Here is a 19,364-nt window from a genome sequence, read left to right on the forward strand (position 1 = left end):
TGAACAGGCTATCCACAAATCCCTAGACAGGATGGGCAAGCTGACAGTCCCAGTAAGAAGTCATGTTGCTTTAGCTTTTCAGTTTCATGAGGTCCCATTTATTGACTGTTGATCTTAGAGCCTGTGCTGTTGGTGTTCCGTTCAGGAAGTTGTCTCCTGTGCCAATGAGTTCAAGGCTCTCCCCCACTTTTTCTTCTAACCCATTTAGTGTATCTGGTTTAATTTTGAGGTCTTTGATCGACCTGGACTTTAGTTTTGGGCAAGGTGATAAATATGGATCTATTTGCATTTTTCTACATGTAGACATCTAGTTCGACCAGCACCATTTGTGAAGAGGCTGTCTTTTTCCCATTGTATAGTTTTGGCACCTTTCTCAAAAATCAAGTATCCAATTTCTGGGTCTTCTATTCGATTCCATTGATCCACCATTCTGTTTCTACACCAGTACCATGCAGTTTTTATTACTATTGCTCTATAAAGCAAAGGACACTGTCATTAGAACATAAAAGACAGCCTACAGACTGGGAAAGGATCTTCACCAACCCTATATGTGACAGAGGGTTAATATCCAGAATATGTAAAGAACTAAAGTTAAAAAATCAAGTAAGCAACAAATCAAGTAATCCAATTAAAAATTGGGTTCAGAGCTAAACAGAATTCTCTGTAGTGAAATATATAATGGTAGGGAAACACTTAATGAAATGCTCAGCGTTCTTAGCCATCAGAGAGATCTAAATCCAAACAACCCTGAGATTTCACCTTATACTCATCAGATGAAAAACTCAAGTGACAACACATACTGGAGAGGACATGGAGAAAGGGGAACCCTCCTCCATTGCTGGTGGGAATGTAAACTTGTACACTCACTTTAGAAATCATTCTGGTGCTTTCTCTGAAAAATAGGAATAGCACTTTCTCAAGATCCAGCTATACCACTCCTAGGCATATATCCAAAAAATGCTCAAGTACATAACAAGGACCTTTGCTCAACCATGTTGGTAGCAGATTTATTCTTAATTGCCAGAATCTAGAAACATCCCAGATGTCCCTCAACTGAGGAATGGATACAGAAATTGTGGTACATTTATACAATGGAAGAGTACTCAGCAATTAAAAATAAGGAAATCATGAAATTTTCAGGCAAATGGTGGGATCTAGAAAAGATCATCCTGAGTGAGGTATCCCAGAAACAGAAAGACACACACAGTATATACTCACTTATAAGTGGATACATTTAATGTAGGAAAAACCTACAAAAATCTGTATACCTAAAGAAGTTAAGCAAGAAGGAGGACCCTGGGTAAGATGATCAATCCTCACTCAAAAAGACAAAGGCATGGACATTGGAAGAAGAAGAAAACAGGTAACAGGAAAGGAGCCCACCACAGGGGGCCTTTGAAAGACTACCCAGCAGGGCATTGAAGCAGATGCTGAGACTCAACCAAACTTTGGGCAGAGTGTAGGGAATCTTATGAAAGAAGGGGGAGATAGTAAGACCTGGAGAGGACAGGAGCTCCACAAGGAGAGTAAAGAACAAAAATATCTGGGCTCAGGGGTATTTTCTGAGACTGATGTTCCAACCAAGGACCATTCATGGAGATAACCTAGAACACCTGCACAGATGTAGCCCATGGCAGCTCAGTCTCCAAGTGGATACCCTAGTAAGAGGAACAGCGGCTCTCTGACATGAACTCAGTGGCTGGCTCTTTGACCACCTTCCCCTGAGGGGAGAGCAGCCTTTCCAGGCCACAGAGAAGGACAATGCAAGCAGGCCTGATGAGACCTGATAAGAGTAAGATGGAAGGGGAGGAGGACCTTCCCCATCAGTGGACTTGGAGAGAGCATGGGAGGAGATGAGGGAGGAAAGGTGGGATTGGGAGGGAATGAGGAAGGGGGCTACAGCTGGGATACAAAATGAATAAACTGTAATTAATATAATACATAAAAATTTAATTAAAAATAAGTTATGTTGCAATCTTTTTTGTAAATAATTCATTTTTAATATAATTTTTTATTTATTACAATTTATTCACTTTGTATCCCAGCTGTAGACCCACCCTCATTCCCTCCCAATCCCACCCTCCCTCCCTCTTCTCCCATGCTTCTTCCTCAGTCCCCTGATAGGGGAGGTCCTCCTCCCTTTCTATCTGACCCTAGCCTATCAGGTCTCATCAGGACTGTCTTTCATAGTCTTCCTCTGTGGCCTGGGCATGCTGCTCCCCTCTCAGGGGAAGGTAATCAAAGAGCCAGCCAGCCACTGTTCCCATATTAGGGAGCCCATTTGGAAACTGAGCAGCCACAGTCTACCTCTGTGCCAGGGGTTCAGGTTTTCTCCATTAATGGTTCTGGGTTGGATTATCAGTCTCAGAAAAGACCCCTAGGCCCAGATTTTTTGATTCTGTTGTTCTCTTTATGTTGCAATCTTAGGTTCAAAATTTGCCAAAAGGTACAATTTCTTAATTTTCTGGGGGCTTTAGTCTTTTTCTGCAAGACTTCTACTGAAAGAAGTCTCTCCACACAGAGGAGGATAAAATGCTTTAGTCCATGTCTACAAACTTAATTAATAACCATATCTGTCTTGTTCCTTGTCTTCTCCTACTTCTGATGTCTATACTATTTGTCTTCCTGAGTGAGGTTTCTGCCTCTTCCCTAGGGTCCTCCTTGTTGTTTGGCTTCTTTAGGACTATAGATCTTTAGCATGTTTATTCTATATTATATGAGTAATATCCACTTACAACGAGCCTTCCACAGGGTACTTCTGAAAGACTCTACCTACTATGATATCAAAGGAGATACTGAGACTCATAGCCAAACTTTGGGCAGAGTACAGGAAACCTTATGGAAGAAGAGGGAGATAGAAAGACCTGGACGGGAGAGGAACTCCACAAGGAGATCAACAGAGGCAAAAAAATCTGGGCCCAAGGGGGCCTGCAGAGACCCATACTTTAACCAAGGACCATGCATGGAGAGGACCTAGATCCCCCTGCTCAGAGGAACCCATAGGCTTCTCAGTTTCCAAGTGGGTTCCCTAGTAAGGGGTGCAGGGACTGTCTCTGACCTGAACTCAGTAGCCAGCTCTTTGATCACTTCCCCCGACAGGTACAGCCTTTCAAGGCCACAGAGGAAGATGATACAGCCAACCCTGATGAGGCCTGATAGGCTAGAGTCATACAGAGGGGGAGGAGGACCTCCCTTATCAGGGGACTAGGGAAAGGACATATGGGGAGAGGAGGGAGGGTTGGTGGGACTAGGAGCAGACGAGGGAGGGGGCTAAAGCTGGGATACAAAGTGAATAAATTATAATAAATGAATGAATGAATTAAATAAATACAATAAAAATAACCAAATCTATAAATAATCTTTTAAACCAACATGAGGATTTTTGTTTTTGTTTTGTTTTTTGAGACAGGGTTTCTCTGTGTAGCCTTGGCTGTCCTAGATTCACTTTGTAGACCAGGCTGACCTTGAACTTACAGAAATCCGCCTACCTCTACCTCTCAGATTGCTGGGATTACAGGCATGAACCACCATGCCAGCTCCAACATGAAGATTTTAAAAGAATCTAACAATTGAATACAATATCCTAGGTGTTTTGCTAGGTAAAATGAACAGTCAGCAGCACTGTTTTAGGTAAGGCAGAGAAACTGTTCTCATGGCTGGCTATTATAGAGCTGGTGCAGAAGAGCCTGTATTAGGTTAAATATTCAGGGAAAACATCTGTGGGTTGGTCACATTTGGACTGCCTTGTGGGAAAACCTGACTTCTCCCAGTAGAGAGAGCTTCATGCTTCATGTGTCTGGAGAACGGAAGGAAAGCCGAGCATGAGGAGCAGGCTGATAGAATGACAAAGGCTTCCTTGGGGTAAGAGTCTATAAGGGCTAAGCGCCACCAGGGAAATACGTGGTGTTTCTTTCTGGCTGCATTGACATGTCACTGGACTTCTCTTGCTGCAGGGATGAACACTGAAAACAGCTTTTTGTCTGCACCCACATTCAACTAGACCACTCCTGACACACAAGGTAGTGGCTTCTCCCCCATCGGCATCATATCTAGCTCTTCTCAGATAGCAGCTCTATCTGGCATAATCAGAATGAGTACAGAGTCTCCACAGGACTAGTGTTACTTCAGATGCCATTCAGAAATAGTAGGTTCACAAGGTCCCCACAGCTTGTGTATATGTAGCTAATATTTGTAGATTTTCATAGTCTCAGTCTTTGGTTTGATCAATGGATAGAGTGTTTTTCAGAATTCAGAGAAATGCTTTGCTTGTTTTCAGTTGGGTAGGTAAGTAGAAGCGATCCAGGAATAGCTGAAAGGGAGAACTGAAGAACGGTGTAAATGACAAAGGGTTATGTGGGATGAGGCTCTATAAGGACCGAAGGTCAGGTCACAGCAGCTTGGGACAGACATGGGATGGTTGGCACACCGAGTTCCCAGCATGTTGACATAATAAGTAACTTGGACGTCCATTGAACACACGGGTTTTGGGATGTTGATGGCGACTTCATGTAGGCATGATGAGCCCATAATATTCATTTGTCATCAAATGAGTCACTTTCTTAAATCTTCTCTCTACTCTCCAGAGCACGAGGAGAAAAACTCAAAGTTCCTAGTTGCTAATTATTGCTTAATCTCTCTGCTGGCCAGCCCTCAGGCAAAGCACACCAAGTTTCTCCTCACTAAAATAGGAGTTTCTATCACTCAGAATATATCAAGGTACTTACGATTGTTAAATGCTTCTATGCAGGACATTACAAAAGACTCAAGAGATCTGTATTAGGAACTTGGGCCAAAGACCAAATAGTAGAATTAATATTTTTCCTAGCAATCATGTCTTATTTATATTTCTGTTATTATGTTACAGTCCCTGAGACAGGGTAAATTACAAACAGAAAGTATATATTTCTAACAGTTCTAGTATTGTTCTGCCCAAGATGAGGATTCTGGCATGGCTCTTACTGTGTGCCTTTCAGTATGGCATGGCCCATACTGTACCTTTCCTTTCATGGCAATAAGGCAGCAAGAAAGGAGAGGGTGCATGTGCTTGTGGTACTTTCTTTCCTCTTTGCAGGGATCAAATACCCAGAAGAAGCAACTGAAAGGGAAAGTGGGTCATAACTCCCCAATTCCATTGTGGTAGGAAAATTATGTCAGCCACAATGGGCCAATCTGTGTAGTTGGGAGAAGCAAAGTGATCAAGCTGGAACAAAAGGCTAATACCACCTCTCAGACCCATTCCCAACAACTTATTTAGGCTAAGATTTACCTTCTAAGGTTTTCCTGCTTCAAAAAACAGTACCACGAGTTGTAGACTAAGTGTTCCAAATATGAGCCTGTTGGGGACATTGCACATTCAAAGTGTAACAACAAACCTCAACAATGGCTTTTGGCCCAGCCATGAGGGAGAGACCTTGTGACAGAATCACCTCTCAGAAGTGTTATGCTCTTTCTGCTGTTTCTGTGGCACTTGTATTTCAACACGAGTTTTGGACAAGTCTTTATACCATTAAAAGTGGATGTTTAAATCAAGATATATACTTAATAACTCAAGGAATTAAACTTTAGTAGGATTTAAGCTATGGACAGATGGAAGAGGAGAACTCTCCCTTTCAGTGGACTAGAGGAAGGAGATAGGGGGAGTAGGGAGGGAGGGTAGGACTGGGAGAGTTAAGGGAGAGAGCTTCAATTGGGATATATAATAAATAAATTGTGAAAAAAATATAAAAAATAAAAAAGCAGATGTTTATAAGCTTTATTAGTTATCCCCCCCCACACACTGTAATAAAATACCTGGGAAAACTAGCTTAATGAAGGAGAGATTGAATTTGGCTCCATAGTCTCTTGGGCCCACTGTTTCTGGTTCCCTACTGTCAGCAGGGAAAAGAGTGACTGTGAGGAGAGTACAAGGCTCTTCAAGAGTCTACATGCAAAAAACAACTTTCAAAGGCATGTGCCAGTAATTTACTACCTCTAACAGGCCTCTCAGTTCCGTGCCTATGTAGCCCATTTACCTTTAAACTCATCAATAAATCAGATATTGATACTGTTAAAATATTCATAGCAAATCAACTCCCAAGACTCCCCCTCCAAAAGCTGCTGCATTAGGAACCAAGCTCAACACAAGTCTCTGAAGGATATTTCATATCTCAGCAATAAAACAGAGGCTTTTGGCAATTTCCTCTGCACCAGAAGCTGACCTGACAAGACTGAACTGGTACCACAGGAGGGAAAGTGGACGTCTACCAATAAATAGCATGGGAGAGATTCCCCACATAACGTTAGCTCCTTTTATGGTATCATTCTTTAGGCCCAAACCAACTATTTACAGACCGTTGTCTTTTTTTTTTAATTATCTATATTTTTATAAATTACAGTTTATTCACTTTGTATCCCAAGTGTAGCCCCCTTCCTCATCCCCTCCCAATTCCACCTTACCTCTCTCTTCTTCCTCCATGCCTCTTCCCCACTCCACTGATAGGGGAGGTCCTCCTCCCCTTCCATCTGACCCTAGCTTGTCAGGTCTCATCAGGACTGGCTGCATTGTCTTCCTCTGTGGCCTGGTAAGACTGTGTCTCCATCCAAGGGAGGTTACCAGAGACCATGCATGGAGTTAACCTAGACCCCTTAGAACCCATGCACAGATGTAGACCATTGTCTTTTTGGCATGGAAAATTGATTTTGTTTCCATAGTTTGTGTCTCCAAACCATTGAATTCATTGAAAATCATTTACTCTACCACAAAGTACTGCCTCTTAGTTCCTATTAGTCCTTTTAGCCCCTCTCCATTTAAAGGGCTTTTGATTGTGCTGGCCTCCTAAGAGCAACATTTTTATTGTTTGAATGTTTATACAATGTATTTTTATCACAATCAGTCCCTCCCTGAGCTCTTCTTAGATCTACCCTCTTCCTTCCACATGCATCCAACCTCAACTTTATGTCCCATGGCCATGTCCTTTTCTCATTTAAACCATCAGTTACTCTAGTGAACCATCATAAGGAAGAGGAGGGTGGGCTCTGTGGAGCAATAGAGCATTGGAGTTCTGTAATCAAGAGATTCATAAGGTGGAGAAAAATATCTAATTATACTTTATATAAATCAGGTTAAATATTTAGAACACACTCAACTAAGTTCAATAAAATACAAACCCAATAAACTTTGACTTTTCATCTGTTAATATGGTGTAGTTAGTAAAAGTTTATATTTCTTGACATCCTAAAAATATGGAGAAAAAGATATTTTGCCTCCAGGTAGGAGACAAAATTATTCATGTGTCTCTGAGAGGGGCAACCAGAAATCTGTATCAATATTTCATATACTTGATCTCTGAATAACTGGTTTACCTATAGTATGTTTTTCTTCAAATGTAGTAACATGGAAATGAAAAATGAGCTTTATTTGCATCTTTTATTAGTATACAGAAGGAACAACAAAATACTTCTTAATAGGGACTTTGGTATTTAATAATTGGTATTATGGTATATTTTCAAAATATGGAGTGTACTTTTGATTTTTAAGAAGAAAGACATAGCACTCTAGCTATGTGAGAAAAAAGCTGGGTGAATGTATTGGAGGACCCATTAATTAACCTTATTTCTATTTGCTTTTAAATACTTAGTTGGTTATTTGCATGGGGGAGGAGGTCCACTGGTGCTTAGCATCATGCGGAAGTCAGAGGACAACTTTCAGAAGTTGGTCCTCTTCTTCCACCATGTGGGTTCTAGGAATTGGACTCAAACCATAAACTTTGGGCGCAATTGTCTTTACCCATTGAACCATCTTGCATGCTCCACTACTCCCTTGTTTTATGAATATGAAATTTTCTACAATTATAAAGCTGTATGCATGTAGAGTGATGTACATTTCTACTTCAAGATGTTGCTGTTTAGTAAGATTCCATTTTGATGCACAGATCACCTTCTACATAATGAATTTTGCATTTCAAATAGATGAAAACTTCAACCAGACAGAATTTTAAGTATTGTACATTTCTGGAAGAAAATCACTGATCACTTTCTTCTTAGATATTTAGTATCACTGGTGTAAATTAATTATTTAGAATCTTGATATATGAATCTTCAGTACTGTTCAGGAGATGAAGAGTTTTTAAACTCTCAATTCTTTCACAAACACACACACATATACAGAATGAAATACAGAGACATTTTCATAATAGCACTTGCTTGCAGATTTCTATCTACAGACGCCATAAACTGAAGAGCAGCTGCAGATAAGTTTAAAATTGATCCTCTCCATTCTTAGTACAGTATCTCCCAAAATACAAGACAAAAAATAAAATTCACTGTTAATTAACGATTTGAATTGAAAAAAAATAAAAAAGACAGTCTCCAAAAAAGATAGACTTTTTATACAGGTCATTTTCAGTGTAATAACTGAGATAAATATTTTTGTTTTGAACATGATCTTTTCAACATCACTTGTTTCTACAATTTAAATATATTATTAGACAAAAAGTTCTCGCCTGGTCCAGGCAGGCAAATGAAGCCATTTGTAGAATGTAAAAGCTTCAGGACCAGGCAGCTAATTAGGAATTTATTCATTCAGACATGCAAGTCAGCTTCTCTTTGGGACTCTATCCAAGTAAACACTGAAAGCCTCAAAACGCATAGACAGATCCATTAGTGTGTAGATTGACACAATTCATCATGATTTCTCATGTGTTTCTTCTGGGGACTATTGGACTGCAAAGTTAATTATTATTTGTATTATTTACTTATGGTAAGAAATGTTTTAATGCTATTCCTGGGGAAAGGTATTGTTGTTTGCAGTTTTCTAATTAGCTGTTTCCTGTTCATTTTACTTGCAAATGTGCTGCTTTTCTCACTAGAAGTTTTCTAACAGCTCAGATAACAAAGCCTTCAGCTTCATGAAGACTTCAACAGCTAAACAAATGTTTAGATTTTTATTTCAAAAGAAACCAAGGATGAACTCACGGGCGGACAGAAGTCAGCAGGGTGTTTTACTGAAAACCTGTTGCTGTCAGGAGTTAGCATTTCAGCGTGGAAGGGACTTTAGGAAAAAGTGACTTGGGAAGAATTTCTGTGATGGAATGTTAGGTGGCGCTTGGTTGACCATTAACCATCCTTTCCTTTGCACGTGTGTTTGGCTATGTATACAGTTCTGGGCTCCAAAGGAATCTTGAATAACAGGGAGTCCTGTCATGTGGTGAATCACAGCCTTTGCTAATAGACTGTGAAGGGTGAATGGCTTTTCAGCACCAAGTTTTATGGCAATGGATTGGCAAGGTTCATGGACGTAGAGATTGAAGTGCATGCTGTAGTTCACACTTTTCTATTGATCTGCACTCAGTAGCATCCCCCTGCCTCTGGAAGCACTGGTTTACCACATCTTACTCCTGACTATAGCCCTCAGTATCAAGAATGTAAAAAGCCTGCAACAGAAAATGTCACCAACCCAAACAACTTCTTCTTATTCTTCATCCCAAACACAATCTCCTGAGTGTAAATTGAAGAGAATGATGTGACTTATTCATACTTATTCATACTTAGTATATAAGGTATACTTATTCATACTTAGATAGGAAGCGTGCATACATAAACAGCTTACCATTTTAAACATATTTTATTGCAATGCAAGTTTTAAACATTCTTCATATAGTATTTGCCATGATTCTGGCAGTAACCTCGGAGGATTAGTGTTTAAAGACTGTGGACATGGTTTCCATTTATACTATTAAACACATAGGTATACCATAGCTTTAAAGAAACTACTTCTAAAAATCTATATAAAAGACAGAAAATTATGCATTACATTTCACTGCCAAACACAGAACCAAATTAAAGGTTACTTTTGTAAAGTCAATACTCTCCTGCCATTTGGGTTGTAATGAATGTTGCATTTCTGGTTGTTGGGAATGTAAATTGCCATAATTTGTGATTTCCCAGAAGTACACTGATCTATAAATATATTCAGAGGTTAAAAGTAGCACGCACTCCTTCTTGTCTTGGACAGGCATCCTTCTGCTCCATTCTGGTTCTATGTTCTCTTTTCCTACTCCCTCTGGATTTCAATAACAGGTTTGTCCCTCTACCTGCCACCTCTCTTGCAAATTATTTCCCTGCACAGGTGATTATTATTTAAGAAATCAATAATGCAATTCAGTGCTTATAAATTTCTTCACAGTAGGAAGGTTTTTGCATCCCTACACTTACTCTTTCTGCTCTTTGCCACATGCCTTCAGCCCAAGCACATCAAATACCTTTTCATAGCTCTGTCCTTTGGAGCAATCACTTCAGTGTTGCTAAGATTTATGCTTCTCTGTACTTCAAAGTCATGATGGGGCTTTTACAAGGTTTGAGTAACTGGCCATTTTTTTCCCTCTAGGGCCCCTTATTCTTGGTATAGACTCTAGGGCTGGCTTTTATCTACTTAATGAGCTTAATCAGTTGCTCAGATTCCTGTCTCTTTCAGGAGTTTGCCTTATCATTGGGAGTCTCAGTGAGATTCAGGTACGTGAGAAAAAGTGATGTTGATACCAGGAGTTGTGAGAGTTCAGCATGAAAGAAAAATTGCCGCTCTGAGATGGAGGAGGAACAGTGAGCTGTAAATAAAGTTCATAAGACTCTGGTTCATCAAATCAAAAGACCATGTAAGGACCGAGGAGAGACTCTACGTATTTATGTGAGATTATATCTAATCAAGTAGAGCACACTACTGCTAGTTGGAGCCTGGTCACAGCTAAGTGTTTTCTATCATACCCTTACAGTAGCTTTATTAGGAAGGTCTTATTATGGACTGCATTTTCAGAAAAATAAATGGAGATACCAAGTTATTACTTCTTGGGGCATTGAGAAAGGCAAAGAAATTTCAGGAAGATATGAGGTATGTGTGTGTGAGTATGTGTATGTGTGAGAGAGGGGAGGGCAGAGAGAGACTTAGAGTGAGAGAGAGAGTGAGAACAAGTGAGAGGGGGAGAGTGAGAGAGAGGGAGAGATGGTGTGAGAGATATGAAAAAGTGACATTGAGAGTTAGAGTGAGACAGGGTGGGAGAGGGAGAGTGAGGGAGAGTGAGACAGTGAAAGTGAGAAAGAGTGAGAGTGAGTGAGTGAGTGTGAGAGAATGAGAGAGAGAATTAGAATGTGAGAAAGAGTGAAAAAGAGGGAGAAGGAGAAAGAGGGAGAAATAGTGTGAGAGGGCTAGTGAGAGAGAGTAAGGGAGAGTAAGAAGGAGAGAGTGAAGGAGAGAGTTAGAGAGGGAGAGAGGGAGAGTGAGAATGAGAGAGCAAATGAGAGTAAGAGAGAATGAGAGAGAGAATGAGAGACAGAGACCATGAGAGTGAGTGAGAATGAGAGAGCAAGAGACAGATAGAGAGAAAGAAAATGAGAGCAAGAGAGAATGAGATAGAATGAGAGAGATATTCCACTTTGGCATTAAAGTGAGTCCTTTTGTCAGCAGAGAAGTGGGTATTTCTGTATAAATTATAACTGCTTTGGCCTTTCTCTTTTCTCAACATACCTGCAGTTTCCTAGGACTCTCATCAGAAACCCCATTACAAGGAAATAGCATACATTAAAAACTGCAACCCTGGAACTTCTGGTCTTACCTTGTCAGACTCCAGTTCTCTCCACAGTGTATATAGAGCCACATCATTCATTTATTAAATGAATGAAAAGCAGTTTTCATTGAAGCCTTTTTAGATGTAACCTGACTGTCACTGTGATAGTCTATATGGCCAGTGTAGACTCTGTACCTACATTTGGCTGTATATTTTATGCAACTCATTCAAATCCTCAGTCCTCACCTTTTTTTTTTTTTTAGTTTCTCTTTCTCTCACTATTCTTATTTGACCCTATGTGAAAACATCTTTAATAAAAATTTTAGCTTTATCTCACTGCACTTGTTAGTCCTGAAATTCTTCCTGGCAGCAGTTGTCCTGAGGAAGGTCTCTTGTGGTGTCGAGGAACACCGGGAGCTGTGCCGTCCCCTCACTGTGGACACCACCAGCAGTAGTAAGCTGAGTTTCAACTGGAAATCTCAGGTGGCAGAACCTATGTCACTCCTATGACTGTGCTCTCATGTCAGCCACTGATAAATTATACATGTCAGTGATGAGCAAGCAAATTGATGACTAGTGTGAAAACACTGAGCTTATTTTCCCATTCAAAACCAGCACACATGTGAACTTTTGTTATCAAGCTTTTTTTAGTTTTGATGATATGCCTCATATAAATAATAAGACAGGCTTGAAGACTAGTTTATTATCCAAATCCTAGTCACTAGTAACCATCATGGAATCATTAGGAAATAATTAAATCTCTCTATATAAGCCTTCAAAAGCACTTTTTAACTCCTGCTAACACACAGTTACTTTAACATTATAATGTGTAACTGCCCAATAAAATTGCTTTTAAAGCTCTTCCTGCTAACCTTTGACCTTGAGTACTATGTATAATTTATTATCCAGTCATTTCTTTTCTTATTTTCTTCCTCCAACATTGCTTTTTCATTTATTTGGTCTCAAACAACTAGATAATACTGAATCAACATATTTTTATTATTTGTCATTTTCATTTAGAAGATATTAAGATATTTTCTGTTCTTAATTAGCATTTAATGAAAATAGTTTGTACTCCCAAGTAAAATTGTTGTTTGTTGTTTGTTGTTTTGTTTATGTTGTTGAGTTTTTATCCTGTTTGAACTAGCTTTCATTGTAAGAGAAAAACATTCCTTCTGCTTTTTGTTACACAGTTGACCTTTTTGAGTTCTGTGATCTAAAGACATCTGGGTTCAGGGTCCTTGTTGAATGTGAAGTTACAAGGGCTTGGATCTGTGCTGTTCGGAGATGACAGAGTTGACTACATGTCATCACCCAATTCTGTCAAACTATCTTTTAAATTTACACAAGCTGCTATGTGCTATACAGGACTTGTAAAATTTTAGATACATTTATACTTTTCCAGGCTCTGAACAAGTTAAAAGGCTCTTCTAAGTTAAAATTAAAAGAAAAACTTTATGTAATATGAATCTTAATTTTGAACATCTTAAATGAATCTTAGATGGAGCTGAAAGACTGCTTTTCTTCAGTCCCTGAGCATACACTTCTTGGTCCTCTGCCTCTAGGACCCCTCCCCCACCTTTCATTGCATACATGCATGTGCTAAAATACTATCTTCTTCAGGGCAGTTTAAAAGCACCGTGAGTTGACCTCTTCGAAGGACACATTGCAACAGTGATTGTGTCTCTGCTCAGAGCTCAGAGGACACACTTGTCTTAAAGCATGAGAGGATCTTTGTTGAGTGCAGGAGACTAATTCCTCAGATTCTGAAGACAGCTGCAAGGGTCTTCTCCAGATTTAGCCTAGTACATCAGGGTCATAAGGCCACAGAGCAAACCTCTCATAGAGAATTTTCAGGATTCTTAATGGAAAGAAAAGTGTTTTCTGGCTATGAAATAAACCTCATTAGAAAGCCAGACTGGCACTTCTGAACCTTTTATATCTTACAGGCAAAGATTGGAGCAAAATCTACAGGAATTCACATATTGCTTATGTTAGTAAGTTCAGCCCAGTAGCCAGCTTAATGAACCTTGCAAAGCTGAGTATTCAAATCAAAGAAGGGGAATTGTTCCCAAACGTTTTTACTTAAGGAGTTTCCACGCCTTCTCCTGTTCCACCCATTTCCATTCTTTCTGTATTGGAATGAGTTCCAGCAGAAACTGAGGATCACATCACCTTTCTTTTTTGTTCTTATTTCTTACATTTTAAATTTTTTGTTTGTCTGTGGAGAGGGTGTGTATTCACTCATGTATGTATATGCCTGCCAGTAGAAGCAAGAGGTCAGGTTTTGGTGTCTTTCTCCATAGTCTTCCATCATTTTTTGAGATATATTTCTTGAACATGGAGCTCATTGATTAGACTCTTCTATATCTTCCGCCCTCACCTCCTTTTCTCCCACTCTTTCTTTACCTTCCTCCTGAGAATCTTAGACTGAACCAATGGTGAGAAGCAGCGTACCCTTCCTCATCTTCAGACTCACCGTTGGCTGGCCTGATCTTTGATTTCAGCCTATTCTCTACTGGCCTATATGAAGAAGCATCCCTATATAAAGTGGGTAGTTATTATTTCTTTCACCTTGTCTTTGCTCGTTCAACCTTGCTTTCAGTTCAGTAGAGTACCCAGCAAGGTAATGTGACAAAGCTTTAACCATTTAATGACCATGTATGCATCATACCTTTTTAAAAGAGGAATTTACTACTTTTAATACTCACTAATCAAGTCTAAACTTGTTTAGTGCATTTTCTCATTTTCTATATAAGGAAAACACCACACATGTAAGTAATATCTCTACCCCACTTGTAGGATCACGCTTTTAGCATGGGAATGATTTTGACTATTCTGAAAGCCCATGCTTTTTAATGTCAACAGCCTCACATCCTTCAGGCACCCTATAGCAAACAGCAGCCCCCATGTCCACACTTCTCTTCTCCATAAATGAAGGCTGCTTCAAAGGAGGAGATTTGAAGCTGAACTTTAAAATTTTATTGTGTTTTATTCCAGTCCTGATGAAAAATAATCAGATTATCAGTTTAGATATTTTCTCTGCATATATTTTCACTCAATGATACTCTCTTAAAGTTAAGATCTGTTTGAATTCCTTTTGAAGTGCTGTGTTCCTTCTGCTGTTTCCAGAGCTCTCCTGCTCTTTCTGTGTCTTGGGTTGCCATCCAGTGGTAACAGCCACGCACTTCACTTGCGTAACAAAGCCGTATGCTCGCCTAGCAAGCAGACTGTTCCAACTGAGAACCCAATAGTTAATGATGATTTTGTACAGCTAACTTACAACTGTTGTAGCCAAGCTTCCAATAAACATGTTCATTGGTCTAAATATTAACGGGGAAAACAGCAGGCTCTAATCATAGTGGAAAATAGTTTTTTTTTTTAATTTCTTAGGAAAACCAGTTTTAAGGTTCCAACTTCATTCAAAGTCTCCTCAAAACTCAATACAAGTTCTTAGTTGTGGGCCCATTAAAAAATGTCAAGTTATATACTGTGTCAGTCTACAGTAGCATAGAATAATATCTTTATTCCAATAAGGAAGAAAGGTGAATCATGATCAGAGAAATAGGATGGAGGCAAGAACATAATCCATCAGGGCAGATGTTATTAAAGGCTCTAACTCTGTATCAGGCATCTGGGGCACATGGTGTCCAGATTGAGCTCTAAACAAATATAGCAGCACCTCCCCATGGACTCTCTTTCAGGCTGATTTAATTAACAATCTGTAGATTTCATAGGCAATCATTCCATATTTGTGACAACAGACTCCTCACTCATTGTTTCATGCATTGTTCTCTTTAGTGCTCCCTTTAGGGAATCTGATCCTGCCATATAATGCCTGGCATCAGAAGCTTTCCTCCAAATTCTTTTCTAATTTTTTTTTTCTCAAAAACGTATATTTACATCTCCTCTGAGAACACCTGTGAGCACCTTTATCCGAACCTCCCAGGAATTTGTAGCTCTCCCATCTGGCACTCCATGGTCTCCTTAGCCCTTGTTGACAAGGCCCTTCGCAGCTTGCGCAGAGGCGTCCTTATCAATACCAAACATTGTCAGCAGCTTAGCTGACATTCCACTATGGGGTACTTGGCCAACAGCCAGGCGAGTGACTCCAGGTTCACCCACTATGGCAGCAGACACTTCCTCACCTATCCCACCTTCATAGTAGCGATACTCCACTGCGATGGAGGATACACAGTACATACATGAGGATCCAGCCTTTGGTTAATCGGGGGCTGTCAAGAATGAACTTCCTGTCCAGGGGCTTGATGGTGAAGGGGTCCAGCACATGATGTTGATCTTCTCTTTCTTAAGCATCTCTGCAGCATCCAAGGCCTCATGCAGAGTTACACTATTCCCGATCACTGTCACCTGCTCATCTTTGGTCTTCACAACCACCTTGGCTTGGCCAACCAGGAAATCCTCATTGTTGTAGATTTTCTGGGTGGCTGGTCCAGATGAATTAGACACCCTTCAGACTGGCTGCTAATTCCACTGCTTCTCTGTTGCTACTCCATTGCTCAGGTAAATTATGGTAGACATGGGGATTGACCAAAACATGGCTGGGCTGGGTCTTGCAGGACTATCAAAGAGAGCCCTTCTTTCCCAGTGGACACGCTACAGTGGGAGCCACAGAGGTTGATACTGCTCTCAGAGATGGCTGCCATGCAAATCTGGTTGAAGGCCCACCTAAAAAAGGCTACAAAAGTGTGATGGAAGAGCATTGTCATGTTGCTTGTGGCACAGCATACAGCAATGCTCACTATATTTTGCCCAGCAATGAAATGGTGTGGGTGCTCCTTTTTGATAATCTCTAAGAAGGTGGAATTTTTGTTTTCCCCATCCAGGGCAATAATGCAATCACCGGCATGACCCAGCTTGGCAAAAGCCTGTCCATAGGCCTTCTGGCTGGCTGTCTGGTCTCCTACTTTGTAGTTGGGTGGGATGGGCATGCAGATATTGACAATGTCCACTGAAGGGGCATCCTCCTGAGTGGGAATGACCAGGATCTTCTTTTTGCTTTGTAAATTTCCTAGATAATTTGATCAGCAATGTTTTCAGGGAGGGCCTTCCCATACCATGACTTTGATCCTTGTGATCTCATGGCCCTTGAAGGTCTTGGTGATAATGGCTGTTGGTTGGTGCTTGGCTTAACCCCAGGCCTTGGATAGCTCCTCCAAGCTGTGTCCATCCACAATGATGGTGTGCCTTGCAAAGGCCTCACAGTGCTTCTGGGAGATGTCCACCTGGTGCTGCAGCGGGGCTAGGTTATTCTAGCCCAGAAGGTTGATGTCAAAAATGGAAATGGGATTATCCAGCTTCTCAATTCCAGCAAAGGCCATGGCCTCAGAGACAGAGTCCTCAGACACCTCCCCATCTCTCAGCATGTAAAAGACTTAAAAGCTGGCTTTGTCGAAATACTTGCCTGTGTGTGCTATCCCACAAGCAGCTTCCAGGCCCTGGACCAGGGAGCCAGTGGCCACATTAGTGAAGGCTTGTTTTGGAACCAGATGCCTATGCAAGTCAGAGCTGCTCTTCCTCGGGCAGGAAGCTAGCTTTAGGTCAGACTGCATATAGCAGAGCATGGGTGCTCATGTCCCTTAGAGAAAAATCAGCCATCTTTGTGAGGGTTTCAGGATCTAGGGCCTTGTAGGGCATGGTACGGATAAAGAGGACAGCCAGATCTTTCAGTAGTACTGAAATATGGTGTGGGGTGGCCAAAGCTGCTTCAGTGGTGGCCTGAATGGAGCTGATGTGCAGGCGATTGGCCTTATCCTTCAGAGCCTGTAGCTTCAGCTAGTCCAGCTTGTGGTAACCTTCCATATCACTGTCAGGGAAGGACAAGGATGCTGAGGAAAGAGACAGAGAGCCAGCAGAGGCTCGGGCTGCCTCCTCCAAATGATGAAAAGTGTTCACAGGTTCAAACTCTTACATTCTTTCTGTGTGTTTGAAAAACTAGTGTCCTATGGACAATTCCAAAATCTGCTGTTGACGCGAGTAGTAGTTAGGCCTCTTTGTATTACAGCTGTAGTAGCCACTATTCAGGCTTCCTGAACCCTGTGAAACTCTAGGTCATCCAATGGCTTGGCTCTCTCAACATTCAGTTGATTTTACAGTTTTATACTACAGAGACTGAACTAAATGGAGTCTTCCCAACTTCTGAGCCGTTCTCACCTCATCGTTCCTATTGTCCCACTATGATGTGCTTGGATTCTCCTTATTGGTAATGATCTCTTTAATAATCACATCTTCCTTGTCTACAGGCCACACTCATCCCATTGATAGCCAGACTAGTTCTTGGAAATTCTTCTGCTAAGCCCTTTGCTTCTATCCAATATGAAATCTGGCTAAAACTACCTATCTCACAAACAAAACAAAACAAAGAATAAACAAGTCTTAACACTATGCTGTCTTGAAGTGTGGTCCGCCTTTACCTTTAATAGCTGAGGAGTACTCCACTGTGTAATGTTCCATAGTTTCTTTTTTTTTCTTTTTCTTTTCCATAATTTTATTTTTCTCATTAGTTACATTTTGTAATTATGTATCCCAGCTGTATCCCTCATTCCCTCCCCATTCCTACCCTCCCTCCCTCATCTCCTTCCTGCCCCTTTCCAAGTCCATATGACTCCCTTTTGTCAGGTATTTTCAAGACTGGCTGCAAAGTCCTCCTCTGTGGCCTAACAGGACTGCTCCTCCCTTGGGAGGTGGGGAGGTCAAAGAGCCAGTCATTGAGTTCCTGTTAGAAATAGTCCTTGTTCCCCTTACTATGGGAAACCAATTGATTACTCAGCTATCACGGGTAACATCTGAGCAGAGGTTCTAGGTTTTATCCTCTCATGGACTTTGGTTGAGTGTCCATCTCAGAAAAGACCCTGTGCCCAGATACGTTTGGTCCTTGTGGAGCTCCTATCCTTTCCACATCAAACTCCCCTTCTTTCAAATGATTCCCTGCACTCTGCCGAAGGTTTGGTTGTGAGTCTTAGTATCTATTTTGGAGCACTGCTAGGTAGAGTCTTTCAGATGCTTTCTGTGGTAGACTCCTGTCATACGTTCAATGCATATCCCATTTGTCTTTCTAAATGAGGATAGATCATCATACCCCGTGTCTGCTTTCTTGATTATCTTCTTTAGGTATATAGATTTCATTATGTTTATCCTATCTTTTAGGTCTATATAAGCGAGTATATTCCATGTTTGTCTACACGCTAAATCTGTTAGAAGAAAAAGTAGGGAACAGCCTAGAACTCATTGGCACAGGAGACAACTTCCTGAACAGAACTCCAACAGCACAGGCTTTAAGAGCAACAATCAACAAATGGGACCTCATGAAACTGAAAAGCTTCTGTAAAGCAAAGGACACCATCATCAAAACAAAACGACTGCCTGCAGATTGGGAAAGAATCTTCACCAACCCTCTATCTGACAGAGGGCTAATATCCAGTATATATAAAGAACTAAAGAAGCTGAAAAGCAGCAAAACAAGTAATCCAATTAAAAAATGGGGAACGGAGCTAAACAGAGAATTCTCTGTAGAGGAATATAGAATGGCAGAGAAACACTTAAAGAAATGCTCAACGTCATTAGCCATTAGGGAAATGCAAATCAAAACGACCCTAAGATTTCACCTTACACCCATCAGAATGGCCAAGATGAAAAACACAAATGACAACACATGTTGGAGAGGTTGTGGAGAAAGGGGAACCCTCCTCTATTGCTGATGGGAATGTAAACTGGTACAACCACTTTGGAAGTCAATCTGGCGCTTTCTCAGACAATTAGGAATAGCGCTTCCTCAAGACCCAGCTATACCACTGCTAGGCATATACCCAA

The 19,364-nt window shown here is 40.8% G+C and overlaps 1 protein-coding gene and 1 pseudogene across 11 annotated transcripts in view; one reads left to right on the forward strand and one right to left on the reverse strand.

The window, feature by feature from the left end:
* Gpc5 (glypican 5) overlaps nucleotides 1-19,364 on the forward strand; it is a 1,404,356-nt gene that overhangs the window by 299,718 nt on the left and 1,085,274 nt on the right. The window lies entirely within an intron of this gene.
* Nucleotides 15,522-17,378, reverse strand: LOC110560012 (transketolase-like; annotated as a pseudogene).

Source organism: Meriones unguiculatus, chromosome 9, assembly GCF_030254825.1.
Source record: "Meriones unguiculatus strain TT.TT164.6M chromosome 9, Bangor_MerUng_6.1, whole genome shotgun sequence".
Classification (NCBI taxonomy): domain Eukaryota; kingdom Metazoa; phylum Chordata; class Mammalia; order Rodentia; family Muridae; genus Meriones; species Meriones unguiculatus.